The sequence below is a fragment of the Lissotriton helveticus genome, chromosome 1_2, assembly GCF_964261635.1.
Source record: "Lissotriton helveticus chromosome 1_2, aLisHel1.1, whole genome shotgun sequence".
Classification (NCBI taxonomy): Eukaryota; Metazoa; Chordata; class Amphibia; order Caudata; family Salamandridae; genus Lissotriton; species Lissotriton helveticus.
The window spans coordinates 319,824,890-319,842,639 of NC_136058.1; the positions used below are offsets into that span (position 1 = coordinate 319,824,890).

The 17,750-nt window shown below is 42.6% G+C and overlaps 2 non-coding genes across 2 annotated transcripts; both read right to left on the reverse strand.

Moving 5' to 3' along the window:
- Nucleotides 1-1,984: 1,984 nt before the first annotated feature.
- Nucleotides 1,985-2,056, reverse strand: TRNAA-UGC (transfer RNA alanine (anticodon UGC)). Its single transcript has one exon. It is a non-coding gene; the product is annotated as a tRNA-Ala (tRNA).
- A 503-nt stretch (nt 2,057-2,559) lies between these two features.
- TRNAY-GUA (transfer RNA tyrosine (anticodon GUA)) lies at nt 2,560-2,645 on the reverse strand. The gene is given in 2 exon segments: nt 2,560-2,595; nt 2,609-2,645. It is a non-coding gene; the product is annotated as a tRNA-Tyr (tRNA).
- Between the last annotated feature and the right edge of the window lie 15,105 nt (nt 2,646-17,750).

Consider the following 17,750-nt stretch of genomic DNA (forward strand, 5'->3'; position numbering starts at 1 on the left):
AAATTTGGAATTTCAGACGTGTTTCTGTTGTTAGATCTGACAAATTGTTGATGGATCCTAGGAAATGTCTTACTCACTCTTATGCTGAGGATAATGTTCAATTGTTTTTGGATGATTTCAAAACTGTGCAAGACTCTCAGGTGTCTTTGCCTACGAATTCCGGTGTACCTGTTGTCACCACCCTTGGCCCGCAGGAGGTATTCAATGACTCCGATGTCTTAGTTGATGTCGTTGAATTGGCACCTGTGATTCAAGATGAGTCTGTGCAAAGAAATGCAGATGTGGTACCCAGAAGGAGTGTGCGTGTCTCGCGGCCACCTGAAAAAATGAAAGATTATGTTTGTTCTTAGTTTTTTTTGTGTTTTGGGGGGGGAGGTGTGTTGTATGCTGCTTGCGTGTGTCCCAGCACGCAAGCATCTAGAATGTTGGAACGTTCTATATGCTGTCATCGGTCAGTTGGAGCTGGACTGCCTGTTGGGCAGTTGGTGGTTGTTTAAGCTGTTCCTTACCAACCAAATAAAACCCTATGAAGACTAAACCTTGTATGGACACTCTTTGATTTACAACAAAAGTGTCACCTGCACTGCCATCCCTTTGCCCCTGCTGACTGTGCACTTGTATGGAATACACATCCACGACGCTGCTCACCAGATAAATGGTGAACAGGGCCATGGATCTGTCTCTTTTTGCATCCAAGGGCACCAACGACGCAGAAGCAGAGGAGGCCCAGGCTAGGAGAATCCAGGAGACATTTGACCAACACCTATCTAGAAAGTGAGACCTTCGGGAGGGGCTGGATGCCAGGACGACAGTGCTGCTGATCAGCCCGACTCCACTGAATAGTATCAGAAGAGCAGGCAGCAGTTTTTAAGTAAGTTCCAGTAACTTTAATGCATTCTACAGCATCACCAACATTACCTACTGGCTGCATATCTAGGTTACAGTGTTTTAGACTTACATGCATGGAAACCTCAAGGAGGACAGTCCCCTCCGAATATGCGAATGTAGTGTAAGCTTGTAGGGGTAGATTTACAAGCCCCTTGGGACACTTTTGCGTCACTTTTCCCATGTTAATAGTGACGCAAAATTGGCGCAGGGGCTTGTAAATCTGCCCCATAGCGTTCAGCTTTTGGCATGCCAGGGGGTAATTTTAGGGTTTAGGGTGGGTATGGGTTTTGGGTTGGCAGGGATAATTTTAGGGTTCAAGGTGGGTATGAGTTTTGTGGTGCCAGGGATAATTTGAGGGTTCAGGGCGAGTATGGGGTTTGGGGTGCTAGGGGAAATGTTAGGGTTCAGGGTGGATATGGGTTTTGGGGTGCCAGGGGTAATGTTAGGGTTCAGGGCGGGTATGAGTTTTGGGGAGGCATGGGTAATTTCAGGGTTCAGAGTGGGTATGGGTTTTGTGGTACCAGGGGGTAATTTTAGGGTTCAGGGTGGGTATGGGGTTTGGGGTACCAGGGGGACAATTTTAGGGGTCAGGGCGGGTATGGGTTATGGGTTTTGGGGTGCCAGGGGGCTAATTTCAGGGATTAGGGAATGTATGAGTTTTAAAGGGGCAGGGTGTAATATTAGGGTTCATATGTGTGCTCTAATTGTTGTCCAGTTTCAAATGCAGAATTCCCCATTTTTTTTTCTCAGCTTGGCCTGAGCATTACCCGATCCTGATTGTCTGCCATTTTAGCCCTGCCTTTATTGATTAACATTAGCCACGCCCCTTCAGTTGCCATGTTAGCGCCCCCCCCCCCCCTGGAAACATTTCTGTGGATGCCCATGAGCAGTGTGGGTCTGATCTAGTCAGATGCACTTCCTTTCGTTATAAATCATCGCAGAACAGAAATATTCAAAGCATTGGAGGGGTGTTGTAGGACGTCACTTCTTGCACTTTTTTCTCACCAATACTAAAAGACTATGTCACGTTATCCGCTGGGTAAACATAGAGATATAAGTACATTTATTCTGATATCCAAATTAATAAAAATGCAGCTGGAGATGCCGGGGATTGAACCCGGGGCCTCATACATGCAAAGCATGCGCTCTACCACTGAGCTACATCCCCTGTCTGTCACTCACGTCTCTACCAGATATTATATAGGAAAACAGAATGTACACAGTAGTTTTAGTGTTCACTTATATGGTTATATTTTTTTATGGTTTCACTTCAGTCCTTGCCCAGGGTCACACTGTGCGTCTCTGATGCTCGCGACGCTGGTTCCCTGCAGCGCTTCTGTCCGCGGTGTCCCTTCCTTGCCATCCATGCGGTGCTGCACACTCCGGCCAGTCCAGGCTTTGCAGACACCCCTCTCCCTCTCGGGGCCGCTGTCAGTCGTGTTAGAGGAAAAGCTACAAGGTGTCTGCACCCCCTCTCCTGCCCGTCTGCTCCCGCCCTCCTCTCAGAGTCCCACCACCTCCTAAGCACAACCTGCCCGGAAAGGAAAGGAAAGGAAAACGGCCACAGACGCGTTACCGGGAGAATCGTGAGAAACTATTGGTTCTTCCATGGTGATGATCAATTTACCTTATAAGAAACATGGAAGAAGAAAAAAAATATGTTAAAAGATGTCCTTCGAGCCGGATTTGAACCAGCGACCTAAGGATGACAGACACTCCACTACAGTCCTCCGCTCTACCAACTGAGCTATCGAAGGGACTGAAATCTTGATCTGCTTTCTCATTTTTCATCTCATTCCTGTACAGATGGTTTTGCCATTTTGGACTCCTTTATTTTTGGACCTGCACATAGTGTTCACTGAGAGCTGCAGAGAAGTGTTCGGCTGTTTCTAGGCGCTATCAGTACCAGCAGTTACTGCTGCACAATTATAAAGCTAGGCAAGGTCTGCATAAAATTGGGTATAGACGTATGCAACTGAAATGCTCACGTCGTCGTATGTTCGTACATTTGTAAATGGAAAGAAATGATCCCTCCTGAAATGATGATATCCCTGCACCATTGACCATACCGGGGATGGAGTGAGGGCTGCTGGCTGTTGGTCCCACTGAAGCACGGACATTATTCGTTCTGAGGGGTATTGTAAGGGAGCTGTCAGCTAAGCTGTGAAGTGTGAGCTTTGAAAAGACAGACATAAAAAAATCTGCTGCCTGATGACACACATTTATTCTTTTTGAGAGGTAAGGGAGCTACCCTAAGCTGTGAAGTGTGTACTTCAAAAGACAGTTACTAAAAAAAAATGCACTACTTACAGTCTGTGTATTACTATAAAACAATATTTTGGAAGCACTTTAAAAAAAATCTTAAACCTTTTTGCGCATATTGTAGCAGCCATTCTTTTACAGTGACCAAGGAAACTTTAAAATAATGACTTGCATATTCACAGTGCTTTCTGTCACCTCGTAGCACTAAACATACACGACTATTCTCCATTGCACCTAGTTGGTGAGTATGGGAGGAGCCCTTCCAGGCCTGCCAGCATTGTTTTGGGTGCCCTTGCTACGATCATCATGCGGGGTCCTTCACAGGTGCTTGAATCCCTCTTTCAAAATAAAAACGAGTATTGGTAAAGTCAATAGGTCTCTCTTATCACATAAGCTCTATTGGCTTTGGCAATGATTTCCCTGCATGTCCTTTTCCAGTGTCCTTTTCTTCCACCCTCCCTCCCTCCATGTTGCCTTATCTTCTAACACAGTCCCCCTTGGGAAAACACAAAAACAAATGAGAGGGTGGAGTGGGGTGGGACACAAGAGGCAAAATGAGTGGAGGACAGGAGAAAAGGGCACGCTTTGGCAGCTAAAAATAATTTAAAAGGCGCTGACACAGCCAGTGCTAAATTACTTTAAAAAAAGTGTCACTTTTTTATTTGTTTTAACATGCTGTACAGCAGTCATGCCGCAGCACAGCAAGGATACAAATCAAAGCAAACAGCCTGCATAGGCTAGGAGAGACCTACTGGCTTTGCCAATGCTTGTTTTTATTTTCAAAGAGGGACTCGTGCTCCTGTGAAGGGCCTCACGTGATGATAGGGACCAGGGTCGCCATGAAAGCTTCTGTCTGGCCTGGTGTGACACACACAAGAAGAGGTAGGAAAGCCCATGGAAGCTGCGAATAAGCAGCAAGTAAATAAGAGTGACAGTGAAGTCAACCAATGGTAAGCAAAGGGTGGGCTTGAACCCCACTGTTACGTCACAAATGGTCTCACATGAGACAGCGCACGCACGGTCTTAGGCGAGAGCTAACAATGTCCTTGAACAAATACTGATAATAATAACCATGGTTCGGGTTGGACTGTTTCCATAAGGAACATGGTCAGTATTGTTTTGCATTCAGTTGGCCTCTCTCTAGAGTGGCACAGTGGGTGAAAAACAATGGGATGGAATGATACCCAGAGCATGTGTGTTATATCCTATCCTATGTTATCCTATCCTATGTTTCCTTATTGCTCATGCTGTTTCATGTATTTCTATCTTAGCACCTGGTTGCTAGGTTATTGTAGAATGTTCTTCTCCTGATCTTCAGTTGAAGACTGGAGCTTCTTGGATGTGCACTCTGATGGATCTTATGCTGTACTTGGATTTCCTGATTAAACTTAATCATTAAGTTTATCTCCTTCTCCTGTCATACTTTGGATACAACATAAATTGGCGACGAGGTGGTCAAGTCAGCATTACCTACGAACCTACGCCTGAAATTTTAATTTTAAACAGATCTCATCAGACTTCAGATGTTCATCAGTTATTTTTGAATTTTTCTTCTTACATCTATTCAAGTCCTCTGTCAACCTGCTTCAAATTGAATTTCTTCAAAAGTTCAACAACATTGACTTCATTTAAAGTAAGATATTTTCATATTCTGTGATTTTGCACCAGCGCCTGTTTTATTTGTGTCATGATTGCACCAGCGGCTGCTCATTGATTTTACCTACTGTTCCAGCTATCACTCTGTTCTGACTTTATCTTTTATAAGTCTTACTACAGCCTCTACAAAATTAACAGTGATTTTTACTACAGCCACTAGAAAATAACAGTGACTTTCGTTTAAAATACACCCTTTATTTATCCTTCGTGATTTGATTGCACCTGCGCCTGCTCATATTTGCTTGTTCATATTTTCACTGTGCTCTGATTGCACCAGCGCCAGTTTTTATCATTATTTATTCCAACTACTACTTTCTTCACCAATAATCAGCGGCTGCCGATCTAGCTGTGCCCTTGATTGCACCTGCGGCAGACTCTTTCACTTCTTTTCTATGAACCTACCAAACTTCTCTACAAGCGGCAAGCTACTTTCCCATTTTTCTTATTTGTCAATTTTCACATTTTATTAATCTTTACATTGACTTCTACCTCCTTAGAACTTTCGTTGTTCAAAATATCGCCATTCTTTCTCCACTGGCGGTTTGGACTCCACGAGAACGACGCGCGCTGCATTTCTTCTTCTTCGGCGTCCATCGGCAGGCTCCACAACAAAACACGTCATCACGAGTTGACGTTTGCACGCACATCGTCCAACGTAACGGCCATTTTGGGGTTGCCTAGCTACCGTCATTACAACGTCCTTTCACGGACTTCAGTGCGTTGTTACGAACTTCAATATTTTTCTTCCACAAGGTATTTTAATACTTCTTTTGTTCATTTGCTTTGATTCTAAGACAGGCTACTTTCAAATTTACAAGTGTGTTTCTTCGCTGATACACACAGCTGATATTGACTATTTTACCATAACGTGTATCGTCTACGCTGATACACACAGCTGTTACTACATAATTACCATAACGTGTATTGTCTACGCTGATACACACAGCTCATATTACATTTTACCACAACCTGTATAGTTTTACGCTGGTACAGAGAGCTAATTCTGCATATTTACTACAACTTGTATCAATTTTGTTCATATACACTGTTGATATTGTATATTTACCACAATGTGTATTATTTACGGTAAATTTTGATTATATCTTGTTCTTTTATATTCATTATTCATTTGTTATTATTTTATTAATTCAGGAGGGCCCAACAAACTGCAGTTCTTCCTTCTTCCTTTCTTCCAGAACCAGGTACACCAAAAATAAAATGGTCACATTGGTTTAAAGCTTTTCATAGTTACATAATTGCCATTGATGCTGTAAAATTTTCTGCTACCAGGAAAAATGCAATGTTATATAGTGCCTTAGGCGCTGAAGGTCAAAGAATTTTTGATCATCAACCCTCTGTTATTAGACCTCCTCCAGATGATTGGAATGAGTACACTGAGGCTATTGCTCGCCTAGAAAATTATTTTAAGGATGAACCAAGTGTAATTGTTGAGAGACACAGATTTTACACACGCAAACAAAGGGAGTATGAAAAAATTGATATATTTTTAGCTGAGTTAAGAATTTTGGCTGCAACTTGTGAATTTGAAGGCCCTATTGATCAGTATCTCAGGGACCAAATTGTTGTGAATTGTTTTAACAACAAAGTTCAGGAAAGAATTTTATGTTGTCGCAATCCTTCCTTGCAAGAAACTTTAGAATTAGCCAGAGGAATAGAGAGATCTGCTTTTGCTTCTAAAGAATTAAGCAACAATAAACCTCCTACACATGTAGATTTAGTAAAATCTACTTCCTCAAAAAGTTCTCAACGTAGTCAATCTCCTAAACTTGAATGGAAAAAGTCTGATAAACCTCCCATTTGTTATAGATGTGGATCAAAATTACATCTTGCTAATTCTACTTCTTGTCCAGCCTTGAAAAAACAATGTACAAATTGTAAAAAGATTGGTCATTTTGCTGCAGTTTGTAAGTTTAAGTCCAAGACAATGTACCTTGAAGTTTCTGATTCTGATAATTCCAATGCATGTGAAGAACAGATTGTAAAAAATTTTTTGTTGTCTGTAGATATGATTGATGGTCAGGAAGATCCTTCTATCTATGATCCTGTATGTGATCTAAAAATTGGTGAGATTCTTGTTAAGGTCACTGTAAGATTCGGGATCCCCTATTACCATCATTGCAGATTTTTTATTTCTCAAACATTGGGACGAAAATTTACTCTTACCTCCTGATATACGTACTGTTGCATTTAATGGTAAAGTCATTGATTTAATGGGTTTCTTCAACGACAGTTTAACCTTTGAAGATCGTTTCATTCAGGCCAAAATTTATGTATCTAAAAAGGGTTATAATGTTTTGGGTTGGAAAGATCAGGGCAAATTTCCTTTAGTGTTAAGACCTGGTACCAGAAATCCCATTTCTTTAGACCGTTCTACCACAAATAATGCTCTGATTACTGAGGAACTTTCTCTAGAGAGTATCATAAATAAATACAACAATGTTTTTTCTGATAATCTTGGTTCAGTTAAAGGCTTTGAACATAAAATTATTTTGAAGCCTGATGCTGTTCCAGTGATTCATAAGGTAAGACATGTTCCACTGAGCATTATGGAAAGATTGAAGACTCATCTCCAACAGCTGAGTAAAGAGGGAGTCATTGAAAACATCAACTCTTCGTTGTGGGTTTCTCCAATTGTAGTCGCACTTAAGAAGAACTGTGATGAGCTCAGGCTGTGTGTAGACCTAAGAGCCCTTAACAAAAATATTCAGGTAGATTGTTTTCCTCTCCCGCGTATTCAAGATATGTTGGCTCAATTAAGGGGTACAAAGGTTTTCTCTACCATAGACCTACGAGCTGCTTATCATCAGATAGAGTTATGTGAAGAGTCTAGAGACTTAACTGCATTCAACACTCCTTTTGGTCTTTTTAGATATCTGAGGTTACCTTTCGGTCTTGCCTCAGCGGCATCAGTTTTTCAGAAACTAATGTTTCAGTTATTTGGGGAAGTTCGTGACGTCTTAGCCTATCAAGATGATATTTTGATCTCTACTAACACTGTAGAAGAACATCTTGTCAAACTTGATCAAGTCATTGGTATTTTAAGTGACCATGGTATGTTTGTTAAAAAACAGAAATGCAAATTTCTCCTTAGTGAGGTTGAATATCTTGGCCATACCATTTCTCATAAAGGCATTGCTCCAAAACATGATCTCTTGCAAGGTATTCGTGATTGTGCTCAGCCCATTAACAAAGATCAATTAAGATCATTTTTGGGTTTAAGTGAATTTTATTCGAGATTTGTACAGAATTTTGCACATGTTAGTGAGCCTTTGAGGTCGCTTACTAGGAATAATGTTAAATTTGTGTGGGATGAAGTGCATAAAGTGGCTTTTGATTCTCTAAAGGAATTGATTATACATGCCCCAGCTCTCAAGCCCTTTGATGAGAACTCTCTGTCATTTATTACAGTGGATGCTAGCAATACCGGTTTGGGTGCTGTACTGAGTCAAGCTGATGGTGGGATTGAAAATGTTGTTGCCTTTGCATCCCGTCTACTTTATTCTTCGGAAAGAAATTATAGTACCATCGAAAAGGAAGCCTTAGCTTGCGTTTGGGGAGTTAGACATTTTTCTACGTATGTTTGGGGTCGTGAATTTGTGCTGGTTTCAGATCATAAGCCATTGATTTTTATCTGGAATGACAAGGGTTTAAGGAATGCTAGTCCTAGATTAAGTCGTCTTCTTTCAAAGCTTTATGACTTCAATTTCATTATGAGGCATATCCCTGGTGGGAAGAATTTCACGGCAGATTTTTTGTCAAGATGTCCTTCAAGTTCTTTGAAGTTTTCTCCTATTCTTGATGACAAAGAAGTAGTTGTCAACCTTCTAGATGGACTAGTTCTAGCAAAGGACGTGGTTTCTGAGTCTGTTTGGATTAAAGAGTCTTTGCGGGATTTTTCTTTTCAAACTCTTAAAAAGTATATTGCTGAAGGTTGGCCAAGAGAGAATCTTATTGATAAGGATCTTCTTCCTTTCTCCAAAGTCAGAGATGAATTAAGTTTGGAGGGTGATTTACTGTTGAGAGGTGTTTCCCTCATTCCTCCTCCTTCTATTCGAGATAAGATCATTGAAATTGCTCACAAAGCTCATGGTGGGATCACAAGCACAAAAAAGAGATTGAGGCTTCATTATTGGTGGCCAGGGATGGACATCTGTGTAGATACCTTTTTAAATGGCTGTAGCGAGTGTTCTCATGCTGAGAAATCTTTGCGGACTGTTAACAAACCCTTGTGTCCTGTTGCTTTCCCTGACAGTCCATGGGAGAAATTGGGTATGGATTTTCTAGGGCCTATTGGTGGTTTAAACCAGGGTTTCAGGTTTATACTTACTATTGTAGACTATCACTCCAAGTGGCTTGCCTGTGAATTTTTAAAAGAACCCAATACCTGTAATGTCATAAAATGTCTTAAGAAACTTTTCCAGTCCGAAGGAATTCCCAAGTTCTTAGTATCGGATAATGGGGTACAATTTGTATCTTATGAGATGAACAGTTTTTTGGATAATTTTGCTATTAAACATCTTACCACTGCCTTGTATTCCCCACAGGGCAACGGTTTAGTGGAGAAAGCGAATCGTGTCCTGAAGGATGCAGTCCAATTAGCTATTTCATCTGGTATTTGTGTTCAGGATGTTGTCTGTGACAGGGTTTAGTCATACAACAACACACCACACTCAACCACTGGGGTGACACCTTTCCTCTTGTTAACAGGGAGACAATCCTTTAATGAATTATCACCTGGTTGGGTTGTTAGCAAAACTTCTCAAGGTAAAGGTGTTGTTGATCTTGATCTTGTCAAGGAAAAGGTTGTATCTGCCCAACTCAAGTCCAAGATTAGGTATGATCTGGATAAACATGTAAAAGAAATTTCTTTAAACGTTGGTGACAAAGTTAGAATCCGAAGACCATGTAAAAACAAAGGTTCAAAGTTTTATCCGGAGACAACTATTGTTCAAATCAGCAAACATGCTGTTAAGGTTACTGGTGGTAAGTGGTGGAGTAAAAGAGCCGTTTCAAAAGTGAAGGACTCAAGCGTTACTCCTGTTAATGTTTCAGGGTCCAATGTTATTCCTAATGCAGTTGCCTCTAACATTTTTTCTCCTTACAACCTTCCTTCATGTAATTCCAACGTGTCTGAGGGAGCTATGTCTTTGTTTGACGATCCTAATGTTCATGAGGAAGAGTTTCTTCAATCTACTCCTTTGATGATTTCTGATGATAATAACACAACTTCTTTAGATGTACCTCAACTTACCTCAGGTTCTTCTGAGGTCTCTGCATCCTGTTCAAAGTCATCTAGAATTAAGTTTACACCCAAATATTTGAATGATTACATTACTTGATATGTTGTTCAGTTCCAAAAATTTTTGTTTTCTCACTTTGTTTATTTTATTTTGCTTTGTTTTGTAATTGTGGGGAAGGAGGTGTGTTATATCCTATCCTATGTTATCCTATCCTATGTTTCCTTATTGCTCATGCTGTTTCATGTATTTCTATCTTAGCACCTGGTTGCTAGGTTATTGTAGAATGTTCTTCTCCTGATCTTCAGTTGAAGACTGGAGCTTCTTGGATGTGCACTCTGATGGATCTTATGCTGTACTTGGATTTCCTGATTAAACTTAATCATTAAGTTTATCTCCTTCTCCTGTCATACTTTGGCTACAACAATGTGCCACTGGTTAAACTATTTCCAAGCATTCTTCGCATCCCCTTTTGGGTGTTTGATTGCCAGTAGTGTGCCTGGAAACCTGAAAGTGGCACAGATTGTCAAGCCTACTACTGCCAATGTCTGTGGATTCCAAAAAGTAGTACATTTGAACCCATTCAAGGTGTACTTCTTTGGGTGCATTCCACTACTATCTAAAAACATATATTTCTTTAACATGCAAAAGCATTTAGTACATTCGATTATATCACTGCATAGGTCAGCCATTTATTAAAAGTGATAGTTGTTAGAAACATTCATGTCTCGCCCCTCCCACAAGGACAATGCCATTAGTGAACCAAGACAAAGTACATATACCTCTTGGACCATCAATGCTTTGTTCTATTTTAAACCTCAGATTTATCTTTTGTCTGCAGGTAAATATTAGTTAGTCAAGTACATTTAATACATTTTGGTTATCAGCGAAACAAGTTGGAGCCATCATACATTCGTTGGTTTGCAAAAAACAAAAATCATGGTGTAACTTTGTCAAAATAAGGAATTTCTACTTGTTTTTTCTTTAGTGTTCTTTTTCACTGTAAAACCAACGAATGTATGATGGCTCCAACTTGTTTCGCTGATAATCAAAATGAATTAAATGTACTTGACTAACTAATATTTACCTGCAGACAAAAGATAAATCCGAGGTTTAAAATAGAACAGAGCATTGCCGGTCCATTGATTTGCCTTGTATAACTGATTCCAGCCTCTTGGCCCTTAACAGAATCACTCCCCCTTCTTTAAACTGCATATTAGTGAACCAAGAGGCACGTCAGGAGCCATGTAAACCCTAAAGACGGGCTAGATTCTTAATATAGATGGAGCAAAATTATAGTCTATTAGATCAAACATAAGAGGTTTTTGTACAGCGCACATCCTGAACTCAAGTATTTAAAAGTGCCGTCATATATGTGATAATAAAGAAAAAGGAGGCTCTGTGAAATTAAATATGCGACTAGGATCACACAGTTTGGACAAGGAGGGCAGGATGTATTGATTTCAGGTTATATGTTTGCACATTTTGGTTTGGGTAGCTCTGACTCTCTCTTAATCCTATTTACATCAAAGGTCACTGTTTTGTCTTCCATGCTTGGCTCACAATTAGAACAAGCATTTGCAATGCAATCTGTCGCACATTAGTGAAAGAGCTATTGGGATTGCAAATAACAATGTTTCTTAGTTATGTTATTTTTTCAAATACATCCCAGCAGTAGCTTAAGCAATAAAAGAGTATCCAAGAAGCAGGGAAGGGGTGCAGTACCATGGCCTGTTTTCTCATAGCCTATTAGACTGCAGTTTCTAGGCTTTCTGTAAATACAGGGCATGCACAAAATAGTTGTATTTTAAAGTATTGTTAACGCGTTAACATATATAATATAGTGGTCTTCATTTTTGTTTTTTACCTCACTAAATAATGAAGTAATACTATTACAAAATATGCAGCATATTTGCCTTCTCTTGTTGCACAATTTACCCAGTCCTGCCGCATAATTTGGCCCTTTCCTGCTGCATAATTCCAGTGGCCCTGCCTATAAGTCAATTAGGCAGTGAAAGATGGGCTGTTTTGTGAGGTCATTGAAAGGATCAGTGGTTTGACTGTTTGTGTGCCTGTTTTATGTTCTAGTGGGACAACAACCCAGCTGTTTTCAGTTAGTGCAGTACCGCTGCGTAACAGTGTTTTTTAAAGTAATTTTTTTATCTATTTATCGGAAACACAAGCTGGGTGCAAATCACAGATTCTTTTACTGACGCAAGTCACTGTATTAGAAAGGCCTCACTTAAGTCGTGACCAAGCATTTAATATCAACAGCTCGATGGTTTGATGCCTTATGTTCCCTTGCCAGTAGGCGTTTGTGAGTGGCACCATTTACAAAACCTAGAAACATAGATAGTTGAGCACATTATAAACTTGCCCTTAAAATGGCCAAAACAGAGCTTAAGAATTAGAATTGGAATAGTGTTTTGTAAGCTTTGCAGAGGTACAGTCCAAATATGTTCTAGTAGACAATCAATTCAATTAGGGTAAGTGATTGCATTTTCACCATAATAACCCCTCAAACTACACTCGCTGAGTGGGTTTCTCATTTTCAGGTAGTTTATAGTTTCAATGGTGCTGCTACGCCTTAAGTTCAAGGTACACCTCTTAGTGAAGCTGATGGTTTTAACTTGAGCTTTAATTATGACAAAGTTTTCTTAGCCTTGTCGTGGCGCCCTCAGCTGGTCCCTAGGTTTCACTGATAAAAAAACCCTACCACCTCTCTTGCACCCCTCCCCAAACTCTCCCCATAGTGGGACAACATGTCAACAGTATTTAGGTCTTGCCTAACTATCGCGTAAGCGATGCTTTGCGAGATATTTAGTGGGGCTTCTGAAAGTGCTCCCAAAGGCTGCAGGCGGATCGGGTACAGTGCATGTGCGCCGGGCGCGTGCACCATTTGTCATCCTGCGTGATCACTTTCGCGGCCGCTTTGATGTTCTCAGTGAGCCGCGCGGCCACCCTGTACTGTTTTTAAGAGCACAGCATGACTAAACATTGACTCCATGTATTAGATCATTTTTTACTTAAACACTTCTACGACCTGATTTGCATTCAACAAAAGCATTTTCTCCCTGATAAGTAATAAATATGTCATTTTGGATTTTGTTTAGGTGACGTGAAACACTGACACTATTGCACAATGTAACTCTTAAGATCAAAGGCAGCCAGGTACCAAACTTTTTGATCAACGCCTTCCAAAGTCTTTAATCAGCCGGAAGGAATTCACTGATTTCCACAGTTTACTTATGGGTTCAACGTTATCTAAGCCCATTGTTGTCGAGGCCTCCATTGCGCCAGATTGCAGCACAGTATGCGATATGCTAATTTTCAAAGTTGAAAATATTCTTTTGTGTGTGGCATCCCACGTCCTAACCCACTTAGCATGATATCATGTCTTCCTTTTGGCAGGCTTCTTTCTACGACCTTTCTGATCGCACTCGCCTCCAATGAAACGCAAGTGATGTCTTCATGCAGTTGTGTTCACAACCTAGCAGAGATGGCTTTATTAACGTGTTTTGTGGCTATGCTAACAAAATTAAATTACGTATTGAGTTGTGAGGCTTTTTGTTTAGTGTTTTCCATTGCAGCTTTTATTATTGCACATTTTTTACAAACATGAATGTAAAGGGTAGGATTTGCTACAGATTATACAGATTACCTAAATGCCCCTGTCAACAGACCCCCCTGACCCTTGTCACTGCTTTTCCCTTCATTGCTGGCTTCCCATAAGGCACCCCTAGTCTGTTTCTACCCTCTTACACCCACCCACCCCCATCTGTTTCTTGTCCCCATGTGCACCCCCACCACTCCCATCTGCCCTCTCGGACTCATGCACTTCTGTACGCAATGGGTGTACTATGTGCTCTTGTGCAATAAGGAATCTTAAAGTTAAACAAGCATTGGCATAGCCAAAAGGTCTCGCTTTTGGGACTTTCTATAAGTGTTTAGCCATGCAACAGTTGATGTTGTTGCACCAAGGATATTGTGCTGCATAACTAAATACTTATAAGGTGCCAAAAGCGAGACCTATTGGCTATGCCAATGCTTGTTAGAAATGTTATGTGTAGTCTGATGTCTGCACATGTAATGGTTGAGAAAAAGAGATAAGAAACAATGCCAAAAACAAATGGGAAAGAGATACAAGAAACAGTGCTAAGCAAGACTTCAGCAAAATTACATTTGCTCCATAAATGAAATGTAGCTCTTATGCAAAGGGCGTACTTTGGGGCAGGGCTTATTTCCAGGGGCTGTTTATAAGAGGCGCTGAGGTATGTGACATCAGACAGAGGGGGAGAAGTTAAAACATTAGAGGTTGTTTATAGGCAATGGCATGTGAGAATCAACATCACACAAAGTTATCAGAGGGGGCGTTTACAAGAGGTGCAGAGTGAGAAAAATTAGATGCAGCTATCAAAGTGGGACATTGTGAGCTGTCACTTATTAGAGCTACTATGTAAACAGGGTGCCTTATGGCTGCTGCAAGTGTGCACTGTCATAGGTGCCTGTTTACAAGAACTCTGTTAAGTCTGGAACATCCTGTGCAGCTTAAGTAGATGTGGCAGAGCCACGAAAAGCTCCATACAGAGACTGAGCTTTCAAGTGGCTTCTCCCAGCAAACCCACGCTCTAACCTCAAGCACCAATAATTGAAGAAGGCCTCAATCTACCGGTCTGTTGAATCGCCCCCCCAACATTGATTGTTAAGACAATTCAGCACACACACAACAATGCCAGCCCTGAAATATAACAATAATAGGAAAAGGCTTAGCGTAAATCCAGCGTTAATAACCCATTCCTGCAGAATGCCTTGCGGACACAGGAGGCAGCTACCTTCCTCGGTGTGGCTGAAATAATTCCTGAAATATGTAAATGTGGAGAAACTTACAAACAACTTACAACTTACAAACACCTGCACTTCCAAATCCAGACCAGCCCCAACTCCACACTCCGCGGCACCCTCGCCTACAGACCCCTTGGCCCCCGGCCCCCTTCACTGCCACCATCAACAACCTCACTGCACCCCACACAATCGCCTCGATGAACTACATACTAATTGGAGACCTGAAACTCCACCTCAAAAACTCCATTGACCCCAACTTCACCACCCTCCGTGACAACCTTGCCAACATCGGACTCAAACAACTCTTTACCACACCGTCCCACAGCGTCCACTTCAGCCACACCACCAAACTCCCATGGACTGACCACCACTGCGTACACTTCCTAGTCGACAAACCCAAAGCATCCAAACCAGCCCCATGACCACCGCGTAGGAACTAGAGCAAAGTCACCAACGAGCAACTCAACCCCACCCTCATCGAAGACAACCACACCGCGGCAGCCGACAGCAACCTCGCAGCCAGGGAATTCTACACTTGAATATCCAACTGCACAGACAAGCTTGCCCCGCTATGCAACCCCGACAAACAGCACCCCAGGAAAGCCACCTGGTTCACCACTGATTTCCAAGTAGCCAGACGCACCTGCAGACGCCTGGAGAAGAACTGGAGAAACAGTAAGACACCTGGAAACTACACCACCTACAAAGACGCCATGATGGACTACCACCAACAAATCATAACCACCAAAAGGACCTTCATCCACAACAAAATCCTCACCAACTCCAGCAACTCCAAGGAACTCTTCAGTGTCATCCAGGAATTCATCAATCCCCACAGCAAAGCCACAGACATCACCCCCTCCCAGGACCTCTACTAAAAGCACGGATGCTACTTCCACCTGAAGATCAAAAACCTCTACGACAACTTCTTCAACCATACGCCCAACTCCGCAGCCAGCCCGCCCTTCAGCCACACTAGCCAGCCCACCATCTCCTCCTGAACACTGATCACGGCCGAAGAGACCGCGTCGACCATGAAAGGCATCCGCTCAGAGGCCCCCACAGACCCCTGCTCACCACACATCTACCACAGAGCCGCCATCGCACCCTAACTACAACACACCATTAACACCATCTTTGAAACCGGCACCTTCCCAGACGTATGGAAAAGTGCAGAAGTCAGGCCCCTGCTCAAGAAGCCCTCAGCTGATTCCACAGACCTCAAGAATTACTGGCCCATCTCTCTTCTCCCCTTTGCTGCTAAAGTCACGGAGAAAACAGTCAATGTGAAACTGACAAGATTCATCAAAGATAACGCATCCTTGACCCATCTCAATCCGGATTCCGAAGCAACCACAGCATCGAGACCACCCTACTCGCTGCCACAGACGACATTCGCACCCTCCTCAACCAAGGCTACACCGCAGTCCTGATTCTACTCGACATATCATCAGCTTTCAACACCATCTCCTATCGCACACTCGTAGCCAGACTACACGACGCTGGCATACAAGAAAACGCCCTTTGCATCCCAACGACCCCCACGGACCATGCCTGAAACCTTGGCATCGTACTCAACTCATTACTCTCCATGAACTGACAGGTCAACGCCGTCACCACAGGCTGAATCAACACTCTCCGCATCATCTGTAAGATGTTCAAATGGATCCCCCCCCCCGAGTTAAGGAGGACAGTCACCCACGCACTCATCACCAGAAGGCTGGACTATGGAAAAGCACTCTACACCAGCATAAACAAGTCCCTACTCCGCAAATTCCAGACGATACAGGACACTGCCGCCAAACGTATCCTCTGCATCCCTTGACACAAGCACAACAGTCCCCACCTACGGAAGCTCCACTGGCTCCCCGCTGTGAAGAGCGTCACTTTCAAGATCCTCACCCACACCTACAAATGCCTACACAACACTGGACCCAAATACCTCAATGACAAAGCCACGCTCCACGTACCCAAAAGAAACCTCCGATCAGCCAACCTTGTCCTTGCCGAAACTCTGCGCATCCTCAGAGACAAAGCAGGAGAAAGATCCTTCTCTTACATCGAGGCCAAGACCTGGACCGAGCTCCCGACAGACATCAGATGCACCCCCTTCCTGAACACCTTCAGGAAGACTCTCAAGACCTGGCTCTTTGGCTGAACAGCACTGCTGACACGCCAGCCAACTACTACAACAACAGTAAATGCAGCCTCCTACCCGACGTAGAGAAGAAGGGCGTTGGAGCTGTGATTGGATGGACGCCAGGAAAGCTACTCTGTGATTGGGTATGGGAGGCAAGGGTGATGATCCTCTCTGTAAATGGCCATCCGTGCACACCTTCGGATTAGTGTGGTGTAGATATACTGGAGAAAGTTTTGTGAAAAAGTTTTAGGGGGAGTGAAAAAAAACATCGAAGGAAAGAAAAAATGAGGCTAGTTTGTGAATAATAAAGACACTGCTTTTGTCAAGGGGGTGTGGGAAGAAACAGATACGAAAGGGAGAGGATGTGGGTAACGGTCAGAGCTGCCGACTCGGGAGCTGGGGAACCAGGTTCGAGTATCGACATCAGCTCAACATCCTGTGATTAGGGCAATCACTTAATCTCTCCGAGCCTCTACCAAAAAAATTAATGTTACCGTGTGTTATGAAACTGGCGCTTGTGTAAAGCACTCCAATACCTACGGGCAGAGATCGCTTTGTATAACACTGCAAAAGGGAAGAGGGGAAATCAGTACACAGTGGAGCGGAAAGAGGACTCTGAACGCAGCGACCTCAGTGGGCAAGTGGGAGGGGTGAGATGGTGTTGGGCAATGCACTAGAGATCGGGAAGATGAGTCATGGGCAAG